The sequence below is a fragment of the Balaenoptera ricei genome, chromosome 8, assembly GCF_028023285.1.
Source record: "Balaenoptera ricei isolate mBalRic1 chromosome 8, mBalRic1.hap2, whole genome shotgun sequence".
NCBI lineage: Eukaryota > Metazoa > Chordata > Mammalia > Artiodactyla > Balaenopteridae > Balaenoptera > Balaenoptera ricei.
This window is the reverse complement of record NC_082646.1, coordinates 15,649,389-15,675,052: the sequence shown is the minus strand read 5'-3', so window position 1 is coordinate 15,675,052 and position 25,664 is coordinate 15,649,389. Positions and strand designations below refer to the sequence as shown.

General features: G+C 46.4%; 1 long non-coding RNA gene across 1 annotated transcript in view; it reads right to left on the bottom strand.

Annotated features, from left to right (window-relative positions):
• LOC132370397 (uncharacterized) overlaps positions 1-22,643 on the bottom strand; it is a 283,270-nt gene extending 260,627 nt beyond the window's left edge. The window contains exon 1 of the long non-coding RNA XR_009504557.1: positions 22,553-22,643. This is a non-coding gene — a long non-coding RNA (uncharacterized LOC132370397). The remainder of the gene's footprint in view (positions 1-22,552) is intronic.
• Between the last annotated feature and the right edge of the window lie 3,021 nt (positions 22,644-25,664).

Sequence of the window (25,664 nt, the reverse complement as noted above, 5' to 3'; positions counted from 1 at the left end):
AAAAGACAAAAATAAAAATAAATTTTAAAAAATTAACCACCACAGTAGACAAGCTTATTCTAAAATTTATAGTTGGCCCTCCATATCCACAGATGTGGAACCCACAGATAATGGAGGGCTGACTGTGTTATGCCATTTGATATAAGAGACTTGAGCATCTGAGGATTTTGGTATCTGTTGGCGCAGGGTGGGGGGCGGGCGGTGGCCTGGAACCAGCACCCTGTAGATAATGAGGGATGACTGTATGCGAAAAGGCACAGGCTCTTGAATTGCTAAAACAATTTTGACAAAGAAGAATAAAGTGAGAGAAATCACTCTCCCGGATATTAAAATTTACTTTACAGCCATAGTAATCAGGACAATGTGGTACTGGTAAAGAGATAAACACATAGATAAATGGAACAGAAGAGAGAACCCAGAAACAGACCTACACAAATATGCTTAACTGATTTTTTAAAAATTATTTGTTTATTTGGTGGCACCAGGTCTTAGTTGCAGTAGGAGGGCTCCTTAGTTGCGGCCACGGGCTCCTTAGTTGAGGCATGCAAACTCTTAGCTGAGGCATGCATGTGGGATCTAGTTCCCTGACCAGGGATCAAATCCAGGCCCCCTGCATTGGGAGCATGGAGCCTTCACCACTGCGCCACCAGGGAAGTCCCTGCTTAACTGATTTTTGACAAAAATACAAAAGCAGTTCAATGGAGGAAGAATAGTGTTCCCAACAAATGATGCTGGAACAACTGGACATCCATAAGCAAAAAATGAACACCTAAACCTGACACCTTATACAAAATTTACTTAAAATGGGTCATGAATTTAAGTGTATAGTGTAAAACTATAAAACTTTTAGGAAAAAATAAAAGTATGAGAAAAATCTTCTGGTTCTAGAGCTGGGTAAAGCATTCTTAGATTTGATATCAAAAGCAAGATCTGTAAAAGGAAAACTTGATAAATTAAACTTCATAAACATTAAAAACTTTTGCTCCATGGAAGTCTATATGACAAATTACACAATGGAAAGAATATTTGCAAACCACATCTCCAATAAAGGACTAGTATCTAGAAAACATAAAGAACTCTCAAAACTGTAAAAAAAAAAAAATACACACACAATTAGAAACAACTAATGCTGGAGCAATTGGAAGCCCATAAGCAAATATATAATTAGAAAATGAGCAAATGACATAAACAAACATTTCACCAAAGAGGACAGATGGTAAATAGGCAGAGGAAAAGATGTTTAACATCATTAGCCATTACAGAAATGCAAATTAAAACCACAGTGAGATGTCACTATACACCTCTCATGATGACTAAAATAAAAAACAGGAACAACACCAAATGCTGGTGAAGATGTGGAAAAACTGGGTCACTCATACATTGCTGGTGGGAATGTAAAATGGTACCGCCGCTCTAGAAAACAGTTTCTTATAAAACTAAACATGCAATTACCATACAACCCAGAAATTCCACTCCTGGGCATTTATCTCAGAGAAAAAAAAAAATTATGTTCACCAAAAAAAAAAAACAAAAAAAAACTGTACACAAATGTTCATAGCAGCTTAGTTTGTAATAGCCAAACAATGGACATTTCATATGTCCTTCAATAGATGAATGGTTAAACAAACTGCAGTGCTGACATACCATAGAACACTACTCAGCAGTTAAAAAGAATAAACTATTGATACACACAACTTGGATAAATCTCCAGAGAATTATGCCGAGTGAAAAAAGTCAAACTCAAAATGTTACATATTACATGATTCCATTTAAATAACATTTTTTTCAACAAGATTAGTGGTTGCCAGGGATTAGGGATAGTAGGGGAGAGAGGATGGAGGTGGATGTGGTTACAGAAGGGCAATAAGGATCCTTGTGGTAATGGAACTGTTCAGTATCTTGACTGTGGTGCTAGATACACAAACCTACACGTGTGATAAAACTGTAAAGAACTAAATGTGTACACACAAAGATCTAACCATCACACACACACACACACACACACACACACACACACACACACAAATGAGTATAAGTAAAAGTGAGAACATCTGAATAAGGAATAAGACTGGTGGATTGTATCAATGTCAATATCTTGGTTGTGAAATTATACTACAGTTTTACATAATGTTACCATTACAGGAAACTGGTTAAAGTGTACACAGAATGGATCTCTCCATATTTCTTATAATGCATGTGAATCTACAATTATCTCAAAAACTGAAATTAAAAAAACAAAATCTACAGAATAGTTGAAAAATAAAGATATGGTATGGCAGAGATGGATGATTGTCAATTATACTCATTCTTCCCTTCTTCTATATAATACAACACAATTTTCAACTGGACACAGGGCTTCCAGGAGTAAAGACTACATTTCCCAACTTCCCTTGCAACTAGGAGTGGCCTAAGACTAAATTCTAATCTTGGTATGTAAGCAGTAATGATATATTCGACTTCCAGGAAGTATTCTTAAAGAAAGGAGACATGCCCTTCTCCTTCCCCTTCTTCTTTCCTTCTTACTAAATCATGAGCACAAGGGACATAACCTAGGGATTGTGGAAGGACCCCGGGTCCCTAAGGACTTTATGTGGCTGCCATAACAGCTCTTGTCTGCCTATGCTTAATTAAGAAGAAATAAACTTCTATCGTGTTTAAGCAACACCACCCTAGGCTTCTTCTGGCTTTATGAAATAAACTTCTACCTTATTTGGAACACTGGTATTTTAGGTTTTCTCTGACTACAGTTGAATCTGGACCTAACTAATACAAATAAAAGATACTCCATGGAAAAATAAATCAGTTTTATTTTCAGACCAGGTGGAATTCCAGGCCAACTGTAAGAGACAAAGAAGGAAGTTAATTCCTTTTTCAGCCATTATAGGGGTTTTTAGTAAGGGGAGACTCATCTTTGTTGGAGAATTCCTTGTTAGTCTTTCCATGGGGGATGCGAGCCCCTAAATCATACCAATATGCCAAAATATGGTCATTAAACTGTGTTCTAAGGAAAAAAAAAAAAGAAGGAAGTTAAAAACTGTAAAAGAACAATAGATCAGGACAATATAAGGATAATGAATATATGTGTGTTTAATAATACAGTCTCAAAGACTGTAAAGCAACAGCTGACAAGTACTACGGGGGAAAAGAGACACATCAAAAACCGCAGTTAAGGAATTTAATATACTCCTCTCAGAAGCCAACAGATCAAGAAGACAAAAATGAGCAGATAGATTTGAATAACAGAATTGATAACCTTGAACTGAGATATAATGAAGAATTTTACACCCAAGACATGAGTGTATGTTATTTTTTAGCTCACATAGAACATTCAGAAAAATACACCATGGGGCTTCCCTGGTGGCGCAGTGGTTAGGAACCTGCCTGCCAATGCAGGGGACACGGGTTCGAGCCCTGGTCCGGGAAGATCCCACATGCCGCGGAGCAACTAAGCGCGTGTGCCACAACTACTGAGCCTGTGCTCTAGAGCCCGTGAGCCACAACTACTGAAGCCCCTGCGCCTAGAGCCTGTGCTCGGCAACAAGAGAAGCCACCACAACAAGAAGCCCAAGCACCGCAATGAAGAGTAGCCCCTGCTCACCGCAACTAGACAAACCCCGCGCACAGCAACGAAGACCCAACACAGCCATAAATAAATAAAATAAATAAATTTTAAAAAATAAATACACCATGAACTAAGGCTACAAAGGATGATGATTCAACCATTTCCAAAGACCGTAATAAAAATAGGAATCGATACAAAAAGACAGGTTTATATTAATCTCAAAGGTATAGAAACTGAAAACCCAAGCTACTTAATAATACTTGTATTAAATAGGAAATCATAGGGGAAATTACAAAATACTTAGAACTGAATGACAATAAAAACCCTACGTGTTAAAATTTGTAAGATTAAAGTGAGACCTAAGGAAAATTAATGGCTTTAACTATATTTACCAGAAAACAAAAAAGATGGAAAATATGAGCTAAGTATTTAACTCGGGAATTTAGAAAAAAGATTACAGAATAAACTCAAAGAAGAAAATAATAAAAGAAAAAAGGGGTAGAAATCAATTAAAATGCCTTCAGTTAAAATATCACCTTATTGCAACTCCTAATGAATTAACTGATCTAGCCATTGATCACCAATTGCTACTAAAATAAAAAAAAAAGAGTCAACCAGACACTGTCACTATGTTCCTCTTGAAGGAAGAACATAACCTACTTATGAGATAGTCATGTAAAAAATGCATATATATGTAGATATCAGTATAGATAGACAGGTAAATATGACATAGATAGATTTAGATATAGATATAGGTATAGATATATAGATCAAATTTGATCAACCCTTTAGATCCAACTGCAGATTTGCAGGAAATTTCATGAAAGTTCAATCAACTCTAAATTCAATGAAAGTTCAATCAAAATTCTAGTAGATTTTCTTAGACAGTTGACAAATTGATTCCAAAATTAATATATGGAAAAATGAAGGCTCAAAGTCCACAAATAGCTAAATCAATTTTTTTAAAAGAGCAAAGCATGGTGACTTGCTATATCAGATATTAGGACATAATACAGAGCTATATAATTTTATAAAAGTTTGGTTCTAACTCAAGAACAGACATATAAATCCAATGGAGCAGAAGAGAAAATACCTATACATATAGGAACTTGATATATGATAAAGGTAACACCACAAATAAGTGGGAAAAGGATGATTTATTTAGTTGATGGTTTGCCATCATACCATACACAAAGGTGAATTCCAGGAAGATTAAAGATCTCAAATTGAAAGGTAAAATAATAGATCTAATAGAATAAAAACAAATGAAACTCTTTTTGTGATCTTTGTCAGGGATGAACCTCATAACCAAAACCCAAATAACAAAAACCATAAGGCAAAAATTGATGAACTTGACTATAAAAAACTTAAAGATTTATATTAATTGAAAGGATGCTGTGTTTATTTCCTAGGGCTGCCATAACACAGTACCACAAACTGAGCAGCTCAAAACAGAAATTTATTGTGTCATCATTCTAGACAAAATAAGTCTGAAGGCAAGGTGTCAGCCAGCCCTTGTTCCCTCTGAAACCTATAGGGGAGAATCCTTCCTTGGTTCTTCTAGCTTCTAGTTTTTGCCAGCAATCCTTGGCATTCCTTGGTTCATAGGTGTATCACTCCAATCTCTGCCTTTATCACCATATGGCTATCTTCTCCCTGTGTGTCTCTGTCTTCGCATGGTATTTTCCTCTTCTTATAAGGACAGCAGTCATACTGGATTAGTGTCCACCCTAGAGACTTCATTTTAACTTGATTACAATCACAAAGACCCTATTTCCAAATAAGGTCACATTCACAGATACTAGGGGTAATGACTTCAACATGTCTTCTTGGGGAATACTATTCAACCCACTACAGTCTGCCCTATGCCCTCAACCCAAATTTACATCCTACCCACATGCAAAATACATTCACCCCATCTGAACATTCACAAAAGTCTTAACTCATTCCAGCAACAATTTTAAGTCTAAAATCCTATCTAAACATTATCAACTCACAAAGCCCCAAATCTCATCATCTAAATAAGGTATAGATGAGATCCTGAGTATGATCCTTTTGGGGACAAAATTCCTCTCCATCTGTGAACCTGTGAAACTAGAAAACAAGTAATCTGCTTCCAAAATACAATGATGGGACAGACACAGAATAGACATTCCCATTCCAAAAGGGAGGAATTTAAAGGAATAAAAAGGTCACCATTTTCAAGCAAGTCTGAATCCCAGAATGACAAATTCCTATGGATTTCAAGGCCTGAGAACAATCCTCTGTAGCTCGATGCTTTGTCCTCTGGGCCTGTAGTGATAGCCGCTGCCTCTCTGGCCTCTGTCTCTGTATCTGTGGATCTGCCCTCGGAGTCATTCATCTTTTTCTTCAAGGGAAGTACATGTTTGTAGTTGAGTAGCTCTATCACCTACTTTCCTGCCTATAGAATCCCAGAAGTCTGACAGCTTTCCTTTTCTTAACCAGCTTCTGTCCAAGCTGGCAGTGTTTTAACTGGCATAACATTCTCACAAACCTTGTGGGTCTCCTGTGTATGTCAAAGACATCTATGCCATTAGACAAATGTTCCCCACAGATACTTTCCTCATAACTCTGCCTGTTTCTGGCTTCTGCTGAGATTTGATTTGACCCATTGGTCACATACGTAAATCTCTTCAGCAAAATATTGTCCAGCCACACCTTTGGTGCTCTCTCCAGAGTGTGCTTTCTCAACAGTGAATTTTCTAATTTTGACAATCAGCATAAGCCAAGAAACTCCCAAACCATCAAGCTCTGGTTCCTTTATTTTTAACAATTTCTTCTTCAGTTGATCTTTCCTCTTGGAATTTGCTATAAGCAGTAAAGAGAATCCAGGCCACATCTTCTACACTTTGCTTGGACATCTCCTCAGCTAAATATCCAAGCTGAGTTCTGATTTTTACCCAACAACGGAACATAAATCAGCCAAATTTTTTATTTTATTTTTTAATAAGAATTGCCTTTTTTCCAGTTTCCAATAACATGTTCCTCATTTCCTCCTGAGGCCTCAACAGAAGAACCTCTAATGTTCATATTTCTAGCAGCATTCTGTTCATGATGATTATTGTATTCTCAAAGATGATAGAAGCTTTCTCAGCTGTGCTCCTCACTTCTATCTGAGCCCTCACTAGAATAGCCTTCAATAGTCATATTTCTGCCAACAATCTCTTCAGTTTAATATACGATTTTTTTTTATAATGAGCCTCAAAATTCTTCCAGCCTCTGCCCATTACCTAATTCTAAAGCCACCTCCACATTTTTAGGCTTTTGTTACAGCAATACCTCACTACCCAGTACCAAAATCTGCACTAGTTTCCTAGGGTTGTCATAACATAGTTCCATAAACCAGGTGACTTAAAGCAACAGATGTTTATCCTCTCATAGTTCTGGAGACCAGAAGTCCGAAGTCAAAGTGTCAGCAGGACCATGCTCTCTCCGAAGGTTCTAGAAAAGAATCCTTTCTTGCCTCTTTCAGCTTCTGAGGGCCCCAGGCATTCCTTGGCTTATGGCAGCATAACTCCAATCTCTATCTCTGTCTTCACATGGCCTTCTTTACATGTCTTTCTGTGTCCTCTCCTCTTCCTATAAGGACACCAGTCATTAGATTTCATCTTGAGATCCTTAACTAGTTACATCTGCAAAGACCTTATTTCCAAATAAGGTCACATTCTGAGGTTCCTGGTGGACATGACTTCTTGGAAGACACAATTCAACCTACTACAGATGCTATGGACAAAATTAATAAACAAGTGACAACTGATAGAAAATATTTTGAAAGCCTAAAATCATTAAAGATTACTATCTCCAACATGCAAGAGAACTGTGAATCAACAAAATGGAAAGTCCTATAGAGAAAGAGGCAAAGGATATGAATAGGCAGAAACTCAAATGAATAAAACTTTTATAAAGAGCTATTCAGTCTCATTAATAATAGGAGAAATCCAAATTAATACAAGGAAACTCGGGGCTTCCCTGGTGGCGCAATGGTTGAGAATCTGCCTGCCAATGCAGGAGACACGGGTTCAGGCCCTGGTCTGGGAGGATCCCACATGCCGCGGAGCAACTGGGCCTGTGAGCCACAGCTGCTGAGCCTGCGTGTCTGGAGCCTGTGCTCCACAACAAGAGAGGCCGCGATAGTGAGAGGCCCGCGCACCGCGATGAAGAGTGGCCCCCGCTTGCCGCAACTAGAGGAAGCCATCGCACAGAAACGAAGACCCAACACGGCCAAAAATAAATAATAAATAAATAAATAAATAAGTAAGTAAATGGGGGAGAGGGAAACAAGGAAACTCTACTTTATGTCCATAATTTTGGGTAGAAAAATTAAGTTTGCTAATACCAAGTATTGGCAAGAATGTGGAGGAATGGGACCCTACATAATTTATATTGACTTTCCATCTTGCTCAGAGTAAAGTCCACAGAGCCCTGCATTTCCTGGTCCAACTACTTCTCCAGCCTCATCTCCAACCACCTTCTGCCCCCCTCTCTCTGCTGCAGCCCACCAGCCTCCATTCTGTTTAAAGTGTGCCAAGCACACTTTGACGCCAGGGTCTTGGCACTTGTTTCATGTGCCTGGAATACACTTACCCCATTCATGGCATGGTTCCTGATTTCCTTGAGGTTTCTGCTCAAATGTCACTTTTGGGGGGAGGCTTCCTTGACCACTCTGGTAACGGAGGACAGAGGCTCCCTCTTTGCTTGGTGTATTTCTCTCCATCACAGTTACAACTCTCTGACACACTTTATATTTTGCTTGTTTGTCTGTTTATTGTCTATCTCCCTCTACTAGAATGTTCACTCTGCTTTGCTCACTGCTGCATCCCCTGAGCCTAGAACAGTGCCTGGCATAATATAGGTGCTTGATAAATGTGTTGAAAGAACAAGGAACTACTAATATTTATTAAGCGATTACTGGATATTGAATGCCTTCATTTAATCCTTACAACAACCATATTAGTCATTATTACTTCCATTTTACTGAATTGGAGACTGAGGCTTAGAGGGTTTAACCAATCTATGGGAGGTCACACAGACAGCAGATGATTGAGCTGGGACTTGAGCCCAGCCTGGTTGATTCCAAAACCCAGGCTCTTAAACACTTCATTATACTTCTGTCAATCACCCACAGGGTTCATAATTTTCACATGGTGGACATGAATGTTCATGGCTCAGTTCTCCTGCTGTAGGGAACACAGCTGTCATTCCTCTAGATCCAAAACCACATTACTGCCGAGGGCCCGCCTCCCCTGGGCTGCTCTCAGGCAATGACCAAGCACAACTGGTACTAGTGCTGCCCTCTTCTAATGGCAGCTTTGGCTGGGGACTCTCCATCAGCCTGGCCAATGCCTTTTTAGAGCTGTGCTAGGTCTCAGATTCTTCCTATCCAATCTTCCTTCCTTCCCCCTCTCTTTTCACAGAGTCACACTGCCTACTCCTGCTCCCTCCCCTTTGTCTTTCACAGGGTTTTTGCCAGTGAATCTCTTGCACCCCAGAGCCCATCTTGGCTTCTGCTCTTTGGAGGTCCTGATCTAATATAAGCATAGTACCTACTATAGCTGGACATACATACCCCCCATGACCCGGCAATTCCCTTCCCATATATATACTCAAAAGAAATGCATACATACTGTCACCAAAAGACATGCACAATAATGTTCACAGCAGCTCTATTCATAATAGCTCAAAACTGGAAACTACCCAAATGCCTATCAACAGTCAAATGGGTAAATAAATCATGGTATATTCACACAATAGGACATTATACAGCAAGGAGAATGGATAATCTACGATTACTCACCACATGGATGGATCTCACAAACAGAATATTGAGTAAAGGAAGCCAATGCAAAAGAGTACAGACTGTGAGATTCCATTTATATAAAGTACAAAACCAAGCAAAACTAATGCATGGTGTTAGAAATCAGGACAGTGCTTACCTCTGGGGGCTGGGGGTGAAGACTAGAAAGAGGAGTAACAGGGATTTGGGGTGCTGGGGATGTTTTGCTTCTTGATCTGGATAGTAGTTAAGTGGCTTGATTCATTTTTTGGAAATTCCGCACTTACAATATGTGCATTTTTTCCTATGTACATTATACTGCAATTTTAAAATATTAACGAAAAATAGAAGATCAGGTCAATGTTGAACAACACTCACCAGAACGACAAAATCACAAGCCAACTGATAAGCTCTAACCCTGTCCCCTGTTCCTGTCAGGGTTCCACCATCCTCACGGTCACTTCAAGACTCGAATATGTCCCTTTCTTTACCCCTTGATGGCCAGTCTGCCACCAAGTCCTGCTGGTCATTTCTTCACAATATCTCTCGGTTTTGACCTGTTTTTTGTGTGTTCCTGCTGTCACTGCTCCATCAGATGCCTAGGCTCAGCAGAAGCTGGCTTCTAACTAGCCTCCCAGCCAGGTCAGGGACTAGGGAGGCCAGCAAGGCACCCAGGGGGCTAAAATTTAAGGAGGCATCATTCTCAGGGTGCTGCAAGCATGGAGTTGACAGCAGAAAGTGATGTTTCTTTAAATTCTGCACCCAGGCACCTAGCTTGCCTCACACTAGTCCCTGCTCTGTCATGCTGGATTAATCTTGTTTTCATCACGTCCCTCCCCTGCCGAAAGATTTACCATTGTCCCATCTGCCTACTAAATTAAGGATGATCCTGGATAGGTCATACCATCTCCTTTAGCCTCAGTTTCTTTATACATACAGTGAGGAGCCTGGACTTAGAGATGGCATATAGATTTCCTTTTTGAGTATAGCAAATCTAATTGGCTATAACAGCTATCTGGAGCATTGGGTTAAGAAAGATTCTGAGGACAAGTACAGATTCACTTGGAGAAAGGTACTGTGATCAAGTCCTGATATTTGGCACGAGCGAGAAAGAGTACAGCCTTGAAACACATATCAGGCGTTTGCCTTAAGTGACTAAGAACAAATTCTTTATCCTGGCATTCTAGACACTCCATAATCTAGTCTCATCATACAGTGGTCCTGTTTCCTAGAGAATCAAGTGGAAAATGTTCAGCCTAATTTCAAAATACAGTAAGGTGAAGTGCCCTGGGACAGCTGCACCGTGCTGAGTTGCAGCATGGTTACCTGTGGTTGTAACATCACTCTCAGGTCCACTTGGGCAGAGCTCCCATTGGTCAATCCTTGGGTTCCCACTGGGCTCATCTCCATTTCCAGAACCTAATTCCAAAATACTGTTCTGAACTCCCTCTGGAGAGCTGATTTATGTCCTGGTTAAGAGAAAAGGAACCCAAAATATTGTGCCCATTTGTTTGAGCCATGGATGGTTAAACAGGGTCATGTCTCACCTGCCGACCAGCCTGGTCCTCTCGGCTCCTCTGGTACCTGCTGGATTTGACAGCTCAGCCCAGAAGACAAAGCCCAGCCGATGAGCCCAGAGAAATGCCAACACAGGGCCTCTTAGAGGTGCCCCCAGGGACTTGCTCATGGGGCTTTCTGAATCCCGGGTGCACACACACACAGACACACACACACAGACACACAAACACACACAGCCCAAAGTGCATGATTCATTGAATGGGGAAATCTCCCCAGTCCTTATTTTTCTTTTTTTCCCTCTTTCCCAACATCTTTCCACCCAAAATGGAGATGGCTGGGCTCTGCCTGAGCTGGCACATCCAGGACTCTCTGGTCAGAGAGAACCCAGCCCCCCTCCAACTCCTCATCTCCTCTGGGTGGACACCTACATGCAGCTACCCAGAAGGCAGGTACATGTACACACATGTAATACAGCAAGATTTGTGCTCTGCTTAGGCCGAATACCAGGCAAATGCAAAACAGTAGTGGTTAGGGCTTCCCTGGTGGCGCAGTGGTTGAGAATCTGCCTGCCAATGCAGGGGACACGGGTTCGAGCCCTGGTCTGGGAAGATCCCACATGCCGCGGAGCAACTAGGCCCGTGAGCCACAACTACTGAGCCTGCGCGTCTGGAGCCTGTGCTCCGCAACAAGAGAGGCCGCGATAATGAGAGCCCCGCGCACCGCGATGAAGAGTGGCCCCCGCTTGCCGCAACTAGAGAAAGCCCTTGCACAGAAACGAAGACCCAACACAGCCAAAAATAAATAAATTAATTAAAAAAAATAAAAATAAAGGAATTCCTTTTAAAAAAAAAAAGTAAAATAAATATCCTTTAAAAAAAAAAAAAAAAGACAGTAGTGGTTAATGCTCCACAGTGATGTATGGATGGCTTCTCAGAGGAGGTGACTGAGGTGGGTCTTACAGGATAAGTAATAGTTGGCCTAGAAGAGCAGAAAGGGAAGGGAAGGCTTGTGTCAAGGATGTAAGTAGGAATGAACTCAACATATTATCCAGCAGCTGTGGGAGCTCAAAACCCCAGGACAGGACCTGTGTGTCTCCAGCCCAGGACCTCATTTCACCTGCTTGGGGGTCTCGGGGACATTCCTAACATCCCTATCGAGGATGGACCCATTAAGTACAGCACAGTGGGTGAAACAGTAGGGAGATAACATTCTAGAGATCGGAGGTCCCAGAAGAGAATGAGCGGGGCACCTCTGCATCCCTTTCCCCTGGCAATGCCCAGCAAGTGGTCCTGTCCTGTTTCCTGCTGAGCTCATCACTGCCCATCCATTCATGGGCCAGCTCCTGTCTGCTCATTGACTGAGCCCAGGGGATGGATGTGTGATGGAGTAAGCAATGGGGAAGAAGGGTGATCCCCTCCTGAGGTCATGAGACTGGTGGGTGGTGGCCCATCGCCATCCCAATGAGTGAATCAACCTGATTCTCAGGAAGGGATTTCAGTGAAGTCATCTGGAAGGAGAAGAACTCGGATACTGTGTGGCAGCAATGTGTGAGCACAGAGGGCAAGAGGGGCAGCAGGGAGGGATGAGGGAGGGGGAGAGGCAGAAAGTTCCCTTCCCACCGTCCAAGAGCTCTTATCCACCGACTCCCCATTCCCAAGACACAACTACAGGCACCCTTCAAAGCCCTCCTCCTCCATCGAGCCTTCCCTGAGTGCCCCAGCCAGAAGGGCCAGAAGCACAACCAAGGTTGAGAACCACTCCCTCTAGACAGTTGTCTTAGGAAGCAGGACCCTGCAGTGAAATTAACAAGGGCTCAGGAGGCTCAATCTGGGTTTTATTTCCAATTCCGCCTCAACTAGATGGGTGACCTTGGGCAGCGTACTCGTCCTTAACAAGGACAATTTTCTCATCTGCCAGTTGAGAAGTGACCATAATACGTACATCTCTCAATATTGAGAGGATTACATAAGATATTTGTAAAGCCCCAGAACTTAGTAGATGCTTGATAAATGTATTTCTCTTGTAACATGCTTCATTTTCAAGCACACACCTCATCTAGACTGCAAGCTCCAGGAGGGAAGTTCTGTAACACACACACACACACACACACACACACACACACACACACAGTGCCAGCACAATGCCTGGCACATGGACAGCTCAATATATGCCTTTCAGAAATAACAACTTATAGAGCAAGAGGGAGAGAAAGGAAGCAAGGAGGCAGAACCTTGAGAAGAGAGCTTTACTCCCCCCAAGACTGGGCAGGAAGCTGAGTCCCACCCTTCTCGTCTAGTTGTCAAGTGCCTGTGTTCATTATCTTAACAGTTATTCGTGATCAAACGATTTGGTGTTAATGTGGATCTAATGTATAAATCCATACGGGTCCCACAGTCATTTAGTATTAATTAAACAAGGCCATTTTAAGGCTGGGATTCCACTGGGTTTACTGCGCTTAGCGTTTAATGGCAGGAACCACTTGGCCACTCCGCTTTCTCTCTGCTCTTGCCTCGTCCCTTTTACCTCCAGAGGTCAGAGCTGGAGCAGAGTCACGGCTGCCCTGGGATGGACAGCGGTGCACAGGAGGACCCTGGCTGGGGTGCAGATAGATGATTGACAGGTGGGGAGTTCACTAGAGGCCCAGCCTTGCCCTTGAGAAGCTGACATTTCATTAAGAAGAAATAAGGGCTGCATTGGCAGAGCGCTACCCTGGGTGGGAGTCTGCAGAACGGGGTTTTAGCCCTGCTCTACTGCTGCTGACTGGCTGTGCAACCTCGTATAAGACACTCCCTCTCTGTTCTTCATCGGTTAATTAAGGAGTCTGGACAAGCCAAGTCCATTCCCTCTATCTGGAATGCATCTCCTTCAGTTTCCCCTGGCTGCTTCATTCCATCTTTCAGGTCTCAGCTCACATCAGCTCGTCCAGGAAGTCTCCTAACCACTTACTCCCCACCACCCCATCATTCTGGAGCATATTCTCTCTGCTTTATTTTCTTCATGGGACCTGTCACTATCTAAATTATCTCGGCATTTGTACTCATTTGTTTGCCTGTATATTATCTCTGTCTCCTCCCACTACAAACTCCACAAACCAAGGACTTCATCTGTCTTATTCAACACTGTAACACCAATTCCCGGATCAGTACCTATTCTGTACATGGCACATGTATCTGGCACATGGCAGGGGCTCAACCACTGAATGAATCACTAGGTGATCACTAAAACCCCTTCAAGATGGGCATTCAATGGCCCTTGACATCTGGGCCCAGAAAGCACGGGCAGAATTGGGTGCAGACAGAGCTGGGTTAGCCAGGAAGACTGGTGGGGGAAGGATGATTGGGACAAGTCCTAAGGGATGGAGCAAAGCCAGCCTGGAGGGGAGGAAAAGATGGGTGCTGCCTTGAGCAGAAGTCAGACATGAGCCACAATGGTGGAGAGCTCCGAGTCTCAGCAGCTGCTACCCCTTTGGGCTTCCAGCCAAGACCATTTGGTGAAACTATATTAATAATCACAATACAAGAATCCCTTGTGGACAGGGACAGTTTCCCTTCCAAGGCACCACCATGCATATCACTTCACGTTATTCTCTTGTTATCCCCTTGATACAGGGGATGGGGAAATATCTTCTGTCATTTATAACACTTATAAAATTAATAACGCCAAAATTATCCATTTGTATAGTACTTTCCGGTTTCCAGAACACACTTTCCTATACAAGAAGGCTAGTACATTCCCCATTTTGCAGAGGAGAAGACTCAGGGAGATGAAGTGACTTGTCCAAAGTCACTCATGGAATAGGTAGCCTGAAAAACTCAAACACAAAACTCAAAAATTGTCTACAACCCAGTAGCCTGCTTTCCAGATGAGGAAACTGAGGCAGAGGGTACCTGGTGAGATTATGACAGTCCCCTCCACATATACCCAGGGGGACTAAACTACTTGCAGGGCCAGGGTGAGGCCTGATGAGAATAGGGGGAAGGGAACAATCTCCCTTTCAGACTGCAGCATGGAGATGGAGATTAGCCCAAATGAAATATTTCATTATTCTAGTTCAGGGAGACAGCATCAGAGAACCATGGTATTACAGACTCCTAGAATTTTTAAGCTGAAAAGGATGATGGAGATATCTCCTATCTCTTTATACTAAGATTATATATAGGGCTCAGTTCCCAGTTCTAAGCTCTTTGACTTATCATCATAATTTCTGAAATGAAATGCAAGATGCCATGCACAAAGTAGGCCCAATGAATATCTGATGCAGGGTCAAGCACTGAAAGCAGACAAGTAAGGCAGATCAAGGGTAACAAGTCAAACCGTGGTCGCCACTCGGCCGCAGTGTTGGGGTCCAATAGGGAGTGGTGAGGACTGTGGCAAGTTGGAGAATATAAACCTGTGTGAGGGGGGTATTACTGCAGCCAATTGTTGCCATGGAGGCGTGCAGGCTCAGTGTTATACCAATTCTTAAAATTTCTGAAGAAACGCCAGAGATGAAGATCTCTATTAGAAAGTCTAGAATTTTAAATGCTGGCATGTAAATGTAAAGCACTGTGTGAGCCAAGCAAAGTATGTCTAACAGCAAGTTTCCAACCATTGACACTTGTAGTTAAGTGGATAACTCAACTCTGTTCAACCCCTTCATTGTGCAGAGGGGGCAACTCCAAGAGTTAAGCTATGGTCCTGAGATCACAAGCCATTAGGGGCAAAGCCTAATTGCTCCAGATTTCTAATCCAATTCTTAAACTGTGGACCCAGGGATCAGGCATCTGAGAATCCAGTAGGTTTGGAGACACATCACTACATGGTTTGATGTCCTACATCCACACATTCCATCCAGCCCAGACCCTGGCCCAGAAGTCAGGGTCCATCCTCCCGCCTGACCTGGAAGGCCTCACCCACAGAAGATGGGCAACGGATGGAGGTAGCACCTCCTGATCTCCTTCCATCCAACACCTTGGGAGGTCCCCCCACCCTCTTCACAATGCACCATCCTCAGGCCACTTAGAATGCAGCACCGTGGCACAAGCCAGCTGTCACTTAGGCACTTACAGGCATAACCGTGGAAAAACCAAAGCACTGTTATTACACTTAATAACCAGTTTACACATCATCAACTCATTGGAGTCTGAGAGGCGCTGTTAGGGTGTCAGCTCCCTCAGCCTAACAGGTCAGCACTAGAGGGGGGCACAGATGGGGCTGGGCACCAGCCTCCAGGAGTTACTCTGTCCCCTTCCTGCCTCACGCAGAGGACACTCACCCAAGGCCAGCCTGAGGCTCATTCCTGCCCTCTCCCCCCACCCGACAGTGCTCAGGAGCTTAGCAGCTATACCAATGGCATCCAGGGTTTGGAGCAGGGCCAGAACCCCAGAGAAGGGGGGTCTGGGCCCTGACTGGTATCTGAACAGGAAGAAGCAAACTGGCTTGGCAGACTGGGGTCCAGGGGTCTGGAGGAAGAGTGTCCAGGACTAGGACCCCTGCAGTGGTATCCTGGCTCTGCTGTGTGACCTCAAGTAAGTTACTTCATCTTTCTGAGCCCCCGTTGCCCCATTTGTATAAGGTGGTGCCTCAAAGCTTTCTTATAAGGGTTCATTGAAATGTATGCATAGTGCCCAGGATGGCTTCCACACCCAATACATGGCAGGTATCGCCGAGCTCTTGTTGAGCAGAAAGATGCAGAGGCTGGGGGTCCTGAGCCGGGGAACAAGGACAAGCACAGGGATTAACAGGAAATACGACCACTAGGAAATGTTTCTGAATTGGCGTAACACACTGAGGGAAGGTCTTTTAGAGCTGCGATTAAAATAGTCAGCAATGATAAAACCTAACATTATTCTTATTGTCCCCCTTTTATTTTTTATTTTTTATTTTTTATTTTTTAAGAGATTAGAAGTGGTCCCTGATCAGATTCAGGGCCAGTTGCTTCTCAGAATGTTTGGTGATATTCTTTTTAAAGTTTAATTTTTATTTATTTATTTATTTATGGCTGTGTTGGGTCTTCGTTTCTGTGTGAGGGCTTTCTCTAGTTGTGGCAAGTGGGGGCCACTCTTCATCGCGGTGCGCAGGCCTCTCATTATCACGGCCTCTCTTGTTGCGGAGCACAGGCTCCAGACGCGCAGGCTCAGTAATTGTGGCTCACGGGCCTAGTTGCTCCGTGGCATGTGGGATCTCCCCAGACCAGGGCTCGAACCCGTGTCCCCTGCATTGGCAGGCAGATTCTCAACCACTGCGCCACCAGGGAAGCCCTGTCCCCCTTTTAGAGTGAAAGTTCAGAGAGGTTGATTTACTTACCCAAGGTAATCCAGCAAGCAAGTGGTAGAACTGGGCTTGGAGGCCAGGCAGTGAGACTGCAACTGAGATTTTAGCCATCCTTGCCATCCTCCCTCTCCCCTCCCCTCCCAGTCCTGATATCTACAAGGGAAGACCTGCCGTGATGTGGGGCTGGGGGAGGGAGAGGATTGCAGGTGGGCCAGGCTACAGTTATCCAGGGTCTTGAGGTCCTACCCCTAGACTGTTCTGCACTGGAACAGCAAATGACCCCAGAGGTGTGGGGAGCAGTTCCAGGATGGAGGCCAGGGCAGAGGCCTCCAGAACGCAATGATCCTCCTGTCACTCTGGGTCAAGGCCACATGAGCCACACCTTCCATGAGGCCCAGTCAAAGCGGTGGTCCCCACCGAAAGCCTTGGAGGGCGCGCGCACGCGCACACACACACACAAACACACCCCCGCTGGACGGGCCTCTCCGGCCGCCCCGCTACAGCGCTGGCCTGAGGCAGTGCAGTGCTGCCATCTTTCGGCCCCACGCGGCATTGCAGCCCCACCCGCCCTCGGCGGTGAGCCCAGCCCGAGCAGCTGCCCCCAGGGGCACCGGCCGCCAGCCTGTCCTGCAGAGTCTGTGCCTGCAGTCGGGGGGTCCTCCTCCGTGAGCCCTGGAAGGACGGCTTCTCAGCATCAGCCATGACCCAAGACTCCAAACCAGCCCAGGCAGCCACAACGGGGCCCTCTGCCCGTGGAGAAAGACAGTGTGCTCAGGCCCCAAGCGGTCCAGGGCTCCCTGAGGTTGCCTCCTGCCCCGCCCCATGCCTGGGCTTGCGCTGGGACCTGGGACCGCAGAGCAGGGAAAGGAAGGGGGTGAGTGTGAGAGAGAGCAGCTCCAGAGACCTGGGGGGAGATTCACTGCCAGCTTCTGTGAGATTCCCAGAGAGCCAGGAGCCCTTATCCCTAGAGGAGGGATTGTGGGTAATCAGTGTGTATGTTTTTGTTAGTTTGCCTTTTTGTTTTGTTGTGTTTCTTATTTTTTCTTTCTTTTTTTCTTTATGCTTAATTGGAATTTTACATTTTTCTGCAGTGACCAAGTAAGCTTCAAGAAATAACGTGATATGTTTATAAACTTACCTGAAAGTAAATCTGCTTTAAGTAAAGACACAATAATTTTAGAGCAAAAAGCGACCTTTTTCCAAACCCCTTTCTTTCACAGACAAGGAAAATGAGGTCCAAGATAGGTGACTTGCCCAAGGTCACACCACTAGTCAGTGGAGAGACGGACTGGAACTTCCCTCTCAGGACAGGATCTTTCTTCTTTGAGAGTGGGCTGGGCCTTCCCTGACCCTCCAGCCAGGGTATGATCCCCTATCAGTCCCACAGCACCCATTTTTCTGTTTACTGTCTGTCCCTCTCATGTAAGCTTTGTGGAGACAAGAACCTCACTTGCATTGTTCACTAAGGTATTCCCAGTGTCCATGTTGAGTGAGTGAATGGAGTTAATCAGGGAAGGCTTCCAGGAGGAGGTGATTATACATCCATTTTTGAAAAGGCAATGGTCGTAGATCAATAGAAGACAGGAAGCATGCCAGGAGGTGGAGGATAGCCTAGAGCTGGCACACAGTAACTATGTATTCCCAAATACTTGTGGGGGAGGGGGAAACGGTGGAATGGCATGGATTGTCCTCCCACACATATAGGTGAGCTAGGATGGTTTTGCTCATCCTGGGAATCTGGGACAGAAGCTAGAAAGAGCTCCTCTCTGGCACCAGGAAGAACTCACTAAGAACCAAAGCCTCAGGGCAGCCTAGCTGGGTCTGTTGGGATCTGGCTGGGCCTGGTTGACTGTACTGGATGGGGTCTGACCAGGTCTGGGTGGGTGGGCTGGCTGAGCCTGGCTGAGCTGGCAGCTTCCTCCTTGCTCCCATATTTAGGAGCGCCGAGCACCGTCATCTCAGTCTAATCTCCCAGGGCTCTAGTTTAGAGACATATAGGGGGGAAAGTCCAGAAACGCTGAGGCTAAGGGGAAAATGTGAGGGGGTCCAAATTTATGCAATGTCTTGTTTTTAGGGCCCTTCACAATAGCACTATTAGTTTAGGAACATAGATGCATTAAGATATAATGATCAAGTTGAAATATAGAGGCCATTTACTGTGTACAGATATGAAAGTCAGAGAAAAATGGAAAATTTTCAGCAGAAGGAAATGGACACTTCCTAAAGGAAAAAAATTATTCTCTTAATATTTCTGGAAAAGTCCCTCAAAAGGTTCTTGGGAAAAGCTTTATTGCCCCTAGAATGTTACATAACACCTATGTGACGAGGAGGCAGGAGGCTCCACGCAAGTCCCTCCTCAGGAGACACACACGTACTGGGCACCTGCTGTGTGCCCGGCTCGGTGCCAGGCTCGTCCTGTGCACAGCCTGGTGTGACTAAACGGCGACACCTGTAGATCACAGGCACATGCAGCAAACCTCAGCCAAGGGACAGCATCACCCGCACACAGGGGAGGCAGGGCCTGTCAGCCTCTGCTTAGGCCAGGTGAGGGGCGTAGGTGCACTGGTCTGGCCTGGGGCCTGGCATGAATGCCCGTGCTGCTGTGCACGCCCCTCTGCACCTGGGCCTGCTTTGGGCTTCTGACTTTACACCTCCTCCTGCAAAGCCTTTAACACCAAAACCTAAAGAGACGGGGTGCTGGTTAAGGGCCCCTCCAGGGATGGGAGCAGGGATAACTCTTTATTGTTTCTGATTCAAAACCGAACTCAGAAGAGAGAGCAAAGGCCAAATGATAGAGAGGGACTCAGAGAAAGATACCCAGAGGGGGATGGAAAGTGAGAGACAGGGAGAAAAAGAAAGATGGAGAAATAAAGTAGGGAAAAAAGGAGAGAGACAAAGAGACAGAAACAAGGAGAGAAGCTTACAAAGCAGGAGAGAAAGGGAAGCTTACAGGGCAGGGGAAAGGAAGGCAAGCGAAGGAGACAAAGGGATGAACCAACAGTGAAAGGACCAGGGAGGCGGGAGGCACAATCTCTCCAGGCGGCCCCAACCCTCTTCCACCCTCCCCGCAGGCACAGCTAAGAAACGGGGAGGCGGGAAGAGGAAGCAGAGCCCGGTGAAGTCGCTGGGTAACCTTGGAGACGAGAGCCAGGCAGCCGGGCGTAGGGAGGGGCGCAGCGAGAAGGAGGGAGGGCGGCTCCGCAGAAGACCCGCAACAGGTCCGGCCGCCGGAGGGGGGTGGGGGCGGGGCATAGAGGCCGAGGCGTGAGACTTGGATGAGCTGGGGGAAGGGGGAACAAAAGATTCCAGAAACAAACCTAACGAGGACTGAGGAGTCAATAAAGAGAGAGATTTTACTGAGAACCAATTTAGGGAAGAAAGTGCAAGGAGTTCGGGAGCTGTGATAACAGGAAGGGGGCTGGGGCGGGGAACCGGGTGGAGATGAGGCCGGCAGGAGCCAGCCCAGATGACTGCGCTGGAGCACGGAGAGGCCAGGACATCGGGGCTGCGCAGAGGAGAGCAGGCAGAAAACAGTCACAGCTGACTGGCCAGGAGGGGCTCCGATTTCTGACCCTTTCCCTGAGACTCACTGGGGGCATCCCTGCAGCATCCACCGCCAGCTGGGGATGCAGGGTCTCTGAATCCCAGATGGTTGGCTGGGGGACCATTCCACTCACTGTGTCCTAAATTCTTGCTGAGCTCCCACTATGTACCAGGTGTGTGCGGGGGCACTCTGGGGACACAGGGACCATTAGACAAACATATGCCCTCAAGCCACTCATACACTAATAGGCAGGGTGGAGAGCTCTCTTGGATCAGTTAATGCCAGCTTGGGGCACATCAGAGAAAGCCTCCCCCTGGTTGTTACTGAGCCAGACTTCGAAGGCTGGGAAGGGCAGAGATGGAGGAGAAGGGCTTGTCAGGTGGAGGAGAGGCAAGAGGCCCAGCAGGAGGCAGAAAAGGAGAGCCTGATTTGAATCCACAGCTGCTGACTAGCTGTGTGTTCTTCAGCAAGTAACCTAACTTCTCTGAACCTCTCTTTCCCCATCTTGCAGAATTGTTTAAGGATTATGGACAATATCTGTATAGAGCCTGACACGTAGTAGGTGCTCTATAAATGTCAGCCATTAGGGACTTCCCTGGTGGCGCAGTGGTTAAGAATCCGCCTGCCAATGCAGGGGACACAGGTTCGATCCCTGGTCCGGGAAGATCCCACATGCCGTGGAGCAACTAAGCCTGTGTACCACAACTACTGAGCCTGCGCTCTAGAGTCCGCAAGCCACAACTACTGAGCCCGCGTGCCACAACTACTGAAGCCCGCGTGCCTAGAGCCCATGCTCTGCAACAAGAGAAGCCACCGCAATGAGAAGCCTTTGCACTGCAACGAAGAGTAGCCCCCGCTCACAGCAACTAGAGAAAGCCCGCACATAGCAATGAGGACCCAACGCAGCCAAAAATAAATAATAAATTGATTTTTAAAAAAAATGTGGCAGAAGTGACAGTGTGACTTCTGATACTAGGCCATAAAGAACACTTCAGCTTCCTCCTTGCTCTCTCTTGGATCACTCACTCTGGCAGCAGCCATACTGTGAAGACACTCAAGCAGTCCTACGGAGAGGCCCACACAGCAAGGAACCGAGGCATGTGAGTGTGCCATCTTGGAAGTGGCTTCTCTGGCCACAGTCAGGCCTTCAGATGATGCAGCCCTGGCTCGAATGCCAATCTTGGCTGCAGCCTCATGAGAGACCTGGAACCAAAACCACCCTGCTAAGCCATTCCCGAGTTCCTAACCCACAGAAAGGGTGTGAGATAATAAACCTGTATTTTAAGATCCTGAAGTGTATGATAATGTGTTACAAGGCAATGGGTAGCTAATACAGGGGCTTGCAGTCGGGTCTAGAGCCACACCCCCAGCAATGGCCCCTGGGGACCTGTGTTGTAAACACAGTGCCCACAGCAGGGAAGGTGAGGAGAAGATGCAGAGGCACCGAGGCAGGACGTCAACAAGTACTGCAGCAGACAGAGTTCTGAATGACGCCCACAGCAGGCCTGGATATGGAGGGCATGGGCGGGGTCTGGGTTGTTCAGAATTCCCAGGAAAAGCAGGTCCCCATCATCCCCAGCTCTTCCCACATTGACACAGCTGTGTAGCTTGCCTAGGCTAGCGGGCAGGCCAGGGTAGAAGTGAGAACAAAATGACATTTGCCTCACCTGGCCTTAAACCTCAGTCTACCACTTACTACCTGGGTTATCTCGCACAAGTGACCTTGATTCTGCCTCCGTTTCTCATCTGTAAAATGATGATGATAAGCCTGGCTTCCTCGGCTATTATTCTCATGGCACGGCAAAGAGTCTCATTACAGGAGAATCAAATGAGAAATAAATATACAACATCAAGTTCAAAGTTGAAGTCTTGGAATACTCACCCCTTGAAGCCAGGAGAGCAGGTCTGGCTGGGGATTTCCCATCTTTTATTTACCTTCTGACTCCCAAGTTGCCCATTTCCTTTAGGGCCTGAAATAATTTGCAGGGGGAGCTTAAAAGGAAAGGTTTAAAAAAAAAAAAAGAGGACACTGGTCATTCCTGTCCCATAACATTTCTAAGTAGTTGAGGGCTTGTTTACAGAGCAAATCTTGGCCTTGACCACATTCATTCTCATCACAACCCTGGGTTACTCACTAGCCACCTTTGCTCTGCTAACCTCTCTAAGCCTCAGTCTCCTCCTCTGTGAAATGGGGGTAATAACAGCATCAGATCCACAGTGTTGATACGAGAGTTAAATGAAATCACAGTGGAACAGGCCTGGTGAGTCCTCCTCAAATGTGCGGGATGATTGAGACAATGGCACCTGTGATACCAAATAAGGCCATGTTCTTGTAGCACAGAATTTAAACAGCTCAGGGAGCCCGATTTCATTTACAGAGGAAGGTCCATTCTTCTGAGGCCTTCTCCTCAAGTAACAATTGTTGGGAACCCCAAGAAATTCTGACATGGGGTGATAATCTGTCCTCCTCCTGTACACCTACGGCCCCCCATCCATCCAGCATTCATTCATCTCTGTAACCATGAGTATACCTCCCACCACAGTGCCTGCACACAGTAGGATAAGGACATGTCAGATGGATGTGTGGGCAGTTAGATGGATGAACAGGTGGATGGATGGATGGATGAAAAATGGATGAATAGATGAGTGGATGAATGAGTAGGTGGATGGATGGATGGACGAAAAGATAGATGTAAGGATGATTTGAGGGTGTCCTTCACTCTAGGCCTCATGCCAGACCTCACCCTAGTCCCTTCTTGGGGCTCAGTGTGGGCAGAGAGAATTCCTCTCCTGCAGGGAGAGAGAAAAGACAGAGGAACATCAAGCATCCCACAATTTGTTCTCAATCTTAATTAAACACATTTTTGATGAGTTCATCAACTTCACCTAATTAGTCTGTCCTAGAGCCATCTCTGCCTTAGGGTGTGTTGAAGGCATCTGGGCTTCTCCCTCAGAAGGGAGGGAGGAAGGACTCTAGTTAGATCTAGAAGCCTGTGCTCTTCACGGTCCAGGGGGCCCAGCAGCCTGAGGGGAAAGCCCAGGCAGCAAGGCGGGAGACTTCCACCATGTCCTCAATCTCCATGAAGTCTTAGGATTCTCTGGGGTGAAGGGAGGGAGAGAGGAAGGGGAGCAAAGACTCCTCACCGGATGCCCCCCGCCCAGAGATGCCCAGAAGTCATCCAGAGAAGAGATGGGGCTGGCTAGTGGCCTTTGGTGTCATGGAAAGAACCCGAACTTGAGTCGGAGGTCTTGGCCTGAAGACTCAACCATACATGTCCCGGCTGTGGGCAAGTCATAGGACCTCTTGGAGCCTCATTTTGGGGAGGAAGTTGGATTGGATGATCTCGTAAGATCCCTCCCATCTCTCAAGACTCATGAGTCCAGAAGACAGACTTCAAGGTCATTCAGGAGCTCATGATCTGGACACCAGGATGCAGTCAGGAAAGTTCCACCCCCTGGCTGGCCGCCTGGGGGCCTCGATGACTCAGCCTTCTAAGTCCCTTCTCCAGATCTGTGCCTGGTGTTGGGAAGGACACCCTAGCAGAGCCTGAGCCTCAGACCAGTGGGGAGGGGGAGGGGGTGGGGGTAGCCAAGGAGGCTGTGACAGTGACTGGAGCCTCTGAGCATGCCACAGACCCTGTTTTCTCTGCAGAGGTGGCTGCCCTAGAGGGAGCAGGTACCCTCCTAGCCCCAAACCTTCTGGGAGATGGACAGCCAGGCTACCGCCTAGTGCCAACGAGGAGCTCCTGCTCACATCCTCCCCCACCAAGTCCTCAAGAGCCAGGCAGAAGCTCCAGCCACAGGGAGGGAGGGCCGAGCTGCCAATCTACCCCAGTCACCACCTTGAACTCTGAGCCCCATTCTCCCTGCTGTGAGCGCCACCTGGCCAGCCCAGACAGCCCCGGCAGGGACGTGGAGCCCGGCCAAGTCCCCAGCACGGATAGCGACTCATGGTGCTCCAGCTCTACCAGGCCAGACTCCACCGATCAGGGGGTGAATCTCTCTGAACCTCGGCCTCAACAGCTCCAAAACAGAGCCAGGGAGGTGGGAGGGGCAACACAAATGGCCAGTCCTCACCTTCCGCCAAGCTCAGGAAAGGACGAGAGGAGGCCAGCATCACCCAGGTACTTTCTGGGAAGCATGGAGATAGTATCTGTTAGGATACTTTGCCTCCTTCTGGGCTCCCACCCTGTGGCCACGAGCACCCCTTGCCGGCCCCAGTCACAGCTCCCAAAGCCTGGTCATCACACAGAGAAAGGGCTGAGCTCAGGGAGGAGCAATGGCTTTCCTAAGCAGCCACAGTGGGGAGCAGGGAGCTCTGCAGGGCCAACCTGGGGTGTGGCCCTCAGGCAGAGGGGCCGAGGTGCAGGCTGCAGGGCCTAGTATCAGACTCGCCTTGGGTTTTGCTGATCCACGTGGGAGGGTCCCTAGGCAGACAAGAGACGGTGGCTTGAGCTGTGTCTGGCTGGGAGACTGGCTCCACCTGTCCTCGTGTCCCTGCCACAAACCTGCCACGTGATCTTCCCCAAGTGAACTAGCCCCTCTGTGTCTAAGATTCCTCATCTGTAAAACGGGCATAATTTCTGCCCCACATTCCCCTCCGCTCGGGGCTTCCTGGGAGATAAACACTCTGTGTCAGTCAGAGACTGCCAGAGCTGCAAACAAGCCAGGGGAACACCCGCCTCTCCTGGTTTTGCAGTTGTAGAAGAGGCTCAGATAATTTAGGTGACTTCTCCAAGGTCACACAGTTCATTGTGCTAGAATGTGGATCCAAACGCTCGCCACTGTACAAATAACAGAAACAATGTTTCTATAACAGATATTTGCCTCAGTGGTCATCTGATGCAAGTTACAGACCCTTCCTCTGAAAAATACTCATACTGCTCATGTGACCTAAGGAGATTTGCTCCTGAAGCCCATTCATGGATTAGCTGGTGGTTGAGGATTCTAGCCCTGCCACTGTGTGACCTTGGGAAATTTACTTAACCTCTCTG